Raw genomic sequence first — 5,264 nt, 5'->3', positions numbered from 1 at the left:
GCCGGGTGTTAGCAGAGCGATTGCGACGGGAGCGATGTTGGGTTTGTGTTTAAGCTGAAAGAAACGTGTGTGCATGTGTGTGTTTGTATGTGTGTGTTGAAGGGTTCTAACCTTGTATGACCTTTGCTTTTCAGGATTTTCAACTAATTTATAAATTTAGAATAAAAAATCCCCAGCCGGGGGGTTTTTTTTTTTTTTCCCCCGGCTGGGTTTTTTTTTCCTCGGTCCCGGTCGGTCTGCGAGGTGACGTTCATCGCCAAAGTTTGGGCGCGGACCGTCCAGGGACCGGGGTTTTTGTCAGGCAGGAGGATTTCTAGGAGGCTCCCGGGAACTACGTTCCCCAGGAGCCATGCGAATGCGAGCCGGGTGTTAGCAGAGCGATTGCAACGTGAGCGATGTTGGGTTTGTGTGTAAGCTGAAGGAAACGTGTGTGCATGTGTGTGTGTGTATGTATGTGTTGAAGGGTTCTAACCTTGTATGACCTTTGCTTTTCAGGTTTTTCAACTAATTTACAAATTTAGAATAAAAAATCCCCAGCCGGGGGGTTTTTTTTTTTTCCCCCCCGGCTGGGTTTTTTTTTCCTCGGTCCCGGCCGGTCCGCGAGGCGACGTTCATCGCCAAAGTTCGGGCGCGGACCGTCCAGGGACCGGGGTTTTCGTCAGGCAGGAGGATTTCTAGGAGGCTCCTGGGAACCACGTTCCTCAGGAGCCATGCGAATGCGTGCCGGGTGTTAGCAGAGCGATTGCGACGGGAGCGATGTTGGGTTTGTGTTTAAGCTGAAAGAAACGTGTGTGCATGTGTGTGTTTGTATGTATGTGTTGAAGGGTTCTAACCTTGTATGACCTTTGCTTTTCAGGTTTTTCAACTAATTTATAAATTTAGAATAAAAAATCCCCAGCCGGGGGGTTTTTTTTTTTTTCCCCCCCGGCTGGGTTTTTTTTTCCTCGGTCCCGGTCGGTCTGCGAGGCGACGTTCGTCGCCAAAGTTTGGGTGCGGACCGTCCAGGGACCGGGGTTTTCGTCAGGCAGGAGAATTTCTTGGAGGCTCCTGGGAACCACGTTCCTGAGGACCAGTGATCGCAGGGGTGTAGTTTAGCAGTTGCGATGAGAGCGATGGTGAGGTTGTGTCGGAAGGGGGTGTTAGTGGTAGATGAGCGTTGTTTGCTGTGTGCTTGTGTTGCTTTGGGTTTCCTGTGACAATAAATCAACATGTAATGAAAACAGAAAAGGGTTATTGTATTGTGTTAATATGTGTTTTGTGTTCTATTGCTCTGTATTGTTCTGCATTTGCATTATTGCTGCATTTCCCTGTATTGCTCTGTATGTAAATTTGACTGTTACTGGTGTGTTTATAGATTGTCTGTCTGTACTAGCATTTCTATACACTGTTTCCATGTATTTTGCTGAAGTGTAAATGAAAAATATTCATTTAATAAAGTTGAATCAACCCTAATAAAGATAACCCCTGCCCTCTCCCTAGCCCTACCCTGGCTCCTGCCTTCCTTTGGTGTGGTTTGGTCATTTTCTTTTACTGTATTTCTTCCTTTTGCTCCTCACTTTTCTATTTCTAACTTGACTTAATTTCCATCTGTCCCTAACCTTTCGTTTCTGTTTCTCACTCTTTTTAGCTCTGTGTCTCTGCCTCTGTAACTTTATTTCCATCTGCCTCCTTTTTTCTGTTTGTACCCTTATATGCGGTTACCCTTATACTGCGTGTACCCTTATACTGCGTGTACCCTTATACTGCGTGTCCCCTTATACTGCGTGTACCCTATACTGACTTAACTGCGTGTACCCTTATACTGCGTGTACCTTATACTGCGGGTACCCTATACTGCGTGTACCCTTATACTGCGTGTACCCTTATACTGCGTGTACCCTTATATCTGCGTGTACCCTTATACTGCGTGTACCCTTATACTGCGTGTACCCTTATACTGCGTGTACCCTTATACTGCGTGTACCCTTATACTGCGTGTACCCTTATACTGCGTGTACCCTTATACTGCGTGTACCCTTATACTGCGTGTACCCTTATACTGCGTGTACCCTTATACTGCGTGTACCCTTATACTGCGTGTACCCTTATACTGCGTGTACCCTTATACTGCGTGTACCCTTATACTGCGTGTACCCTTATACTGCGTGTACCCTTATACTGCGTGTACCCTTATACTGCGTGTACCCTTATACTGCGTGTACCCTTATACTGCGTGTACCCTTATACTGCGTGTACCCTTATACTGCGTGTACCCTTATACTGCGTGACCCTTACGCGTGTACCCTTATACTGCGTGTACCCTTATACTGCGTGTACCCTTATACTGCGTGTACCCTTATACTGCGTGTACCCTTATACTGCGTGTACCCTTATACTGCGTGTACCCTTATACTACCTTTTTATGATTGGAGCTGCCCTGCCCTGGCCTGTAGTCACAGCTAGGTAGAACAGTTACAAAAACTTTACTGTTCATCTGTTTTCTATGGGATTTTGGGTTGAAAACTTATTGGCCCAGAGTGGGGACAAGTCCTAGCTGTCAGATAGACACTTGTTGACCACTTCCTCTTGTCTCACAGGTGCCCGAGGCTACCGATTTCCCCAGAATCTACCATTTGACGTCAGGGAGCGGCAGTCAAAAGACGCGTCGACGCACGTTCTCCAGCATTTAAAAAAGGGCCGCAGCGAGCGTGTAAGTTGGAAGCATGTGTGAGAGCATGCCAATGTCTGTCTGCGTCCGCTTGTCTTTGCACGTGTGAGTGCATGCCGACTGGATCTAACGTTGTGTGTATGACCTTTGCTTTTCAGGTTTTTCAACTAATTTATAAATTTAGAATAAAAAATCCCCAGCCGGGGGGTTTTTTTTTTTCCCCCCCGGCTGGGTTTTTTTTTCCTCGGTCCCGGCCGGTCTGCGAGGCGACGTTCATCGCCAAAGTTTGGGCGCAGACCGTCCAGGGACCGGGGTTTTTGTCAGGCAGGAGGATTTCTAGGAGGCTTCTGGGAACCACGTTCCTCAGGAGCCATGCGAATGCGTGCCGGGTGTTAGCAGAGCGATTGCGACGGGAGCGATGTTGGGTTTGTGTGTAAGCTGAAAGAAACGTGTGTGCATGTGTGTGTTTGTATGTGTGTGTTGAAGGGTTCTAACCTTGTATGACCTTTGCTTTTCAGGTTTTTCAACTAATTTATAAATTTAGAATAAAAAATCCCCAGCCGGGGGGTTTTTTTTTTTTCCCCCCGGCTGGGTTTTTTTTTCCTCGGTCCCGGCCGGTCTGCGAGGCGACGTTCATCGCCAAAGTTTGGGCGCGGACCGTCCAGGGACCGGGGTTTTCGTCAGGCAGGAGGATTTCTAGGAGGCTCCTGGGAACCACGTTCCTCAGGAGCCATGCGAATGCGTGCCGGGTGTTAGCAGAGCGATTGCGACGGGAGCGATGTTGGGTTTGTGTTTAAGCTGAAAGAAACGTGTGTGCATGTGTGTGTTTGTATGTGTGTGTTGAAGGGTTCTAACCTTGTATGACCTTTGCTTTTCAGGTTTTTCAACTAATTTATAAATTTAGAATAAAAAATCCCCAGCCGGGGGGGTTTTTTTTTTTTTCCCCCCGGCTGGGTTTTTTTTTCCTCCGTCCCGGCCGGTCTGCGAGGCGAGGTTCATCGCCAAAGTTTGGGTGCGGACCGTCCAGGGACCGGGGTTTTTGTCAGGCAGGACAATTTCTTGGAGGCTCCTGGGAACCACATTCCCAAGGAGCTGTGTGAATGAGTGCTGGGGGTTAGCAGAGCGATTGCGACGGGAGCGATGTTGGGTTTGTGTTTAAGCTGAAAGAAACGTGTGTGCATGTGTGTGTTTGTATGTGTGTGTTGAAGGGTTCTAACCTTGTATGACTTTTGCTTTTCAGGTTTTTCAACTAATTTATAAATTTAGAATAAAAAATCCCCAGCCGGGGGGTTTTTTTTTTTCCCCCCCGGCTGGGTTTTTTTTTCCTCGGTCCCGGCCGGTCTGCGAGGCGAGGTTCATCGCCAAAGTTTGGGTGCGGACCGTCCAGGGACCGGGGTTTTTGTCAGGCAGGAGGATTTCTAGGAGGCTCCCGGGAACCACGTTCCCGAGGACCAACGATTGCTGGGGTGTAGTTTAGCAGTCGCAATGAGAGCGATGGTGAGGTTGTGTCGGAAGGGGCTGTTAGTGGTAGATGAATGTTGTTTGCTGTGTGCTTGTGTTGTTTTGGGTTTCCTGTAACAATAAATCAACATGTAATGAAAAGAGGGAAAAGGTTATCATATTGTGTTAATATGTGTTTTGTGTTGTATTGCTCTGTATTGTTGTGTATTTGCATTAGCTGCTGCATTTCCCTGTATTGCTCTGTATGTAAATTTGACTTTTACCAGTGTGTCTCTAGATTGTATCTGTACTTGCATTTCTATACACTGTTTCCATGTATTTTGCTGAAGTGTAAATAAAAATATTCATTTAATAAAGTTGAATCAACCCTAATAAAGATAACCCCTGCCCTCTCCCTACCCCAACCCCGGCTCCTGATTTCTTTTGGTGCGGTTTGGTCATTTTCTTCCACTGTATTTCTTCCTTTTGCTCCTCACTTTACTTTACTTTTCTATTTCTAACTTGACTTAATTTCCATCTGTCCCTAACCTTTTGTTTCTGTTTCTCACTCTTTCTAGCTCTGTGTCTCTGCCTCTGTAACTGTATTTCCATCTGCCTCCTTTTTTCTGTTTGTCCATTTCACTATTTGTCTCTAAATGTCTTTCTCTTTTGTTGATACTTTGCACCTTATTTCCTTTTCTCTATAACTCTAACTCTTCTTTTCCTCTCTGTGTTCTCCTTTTTCTTGGTTTGTCTTTTTTGCTCCTATTCCTTTCCTTTACCACTCTAACCCTAAATTTCCACTTTAATCCTAACCCCTTTTCTTTAACTTCTCTTCTTCAGTTTCTCCCTCTCCTTTTCCTTTTCCCTCTCCTCCATTCCTTTGTTTTTTCCCTCTTGCCCTCTGTTTTCTCCATCTTCTTGCTTCTTCCTCTCTACTTCTTTGTCTCTTTGTTTTCTCTATTTCCCTCTTTTCTCTCTACTTCTCTCTCTCCTTCTTTTTCTCCCTCTCTCTCCCTCCTTCTGTTTTGCTCTCTCTCTCTCCTTCTTTCCCCCTCTCTCTCTCTCCTTCTTTTTTCCCCCCTCTCTCTCTCTCCTTCTTTTCCCCCCTCTCTCTCTCCTTCTTTTCCCCCCCTCTCTCTCTCCTTCTTTTCCCCCCTCTCTCTCTCCTTCTTTT

At 46.3% G+C, this 5,264-nt stretch overlaps 1 long non-coding RNA gene across 2 annotated transcripts; it reads left to right on the top strand.

Moving 5' to 3' along the window:
* Positions 1 to 765: 765 nt before the first annotated feature.
* On the top strand, positions 766 to 4,054 carry LOC127060284 (uncharacterized). Of its 2 annotated transcripts, XR_007779169.1 has the most exons (3): positions 766 to 856; positions 2,806 to 3,525; positions 3,888 to 4,054. It is a non-coding gene; the product is annotated as an uncharacterized LOC127060284 (long non-coding RNA). The 2 variants fall into 2 exon arrangements; XR_007779168.1 differs by lacking the exon at positions 3,888 to 4,054 and having other exon boundaries at positions 2,806 to 3,694.
* Positions 4,055 to 5,264: the final 1,210 nt, after the last annotated feature.

This window comes from Serinus canaria, chromosome 19, assembly GCF_022539315.1.
Source record: "Serinus canaria isolate serCan28SL12 chromosome 19, serCan2020, whole genome shotgun sequence".
Taxonomy (NCBI): Eukaryota; Metazoa; Chordata; class Aves; order Passeriformes; family Fringillidae; genus Serinus; species Serinus canaria.
This window is presented reverse-complemented; position numbering and strand designations above follow the sequence as displayed.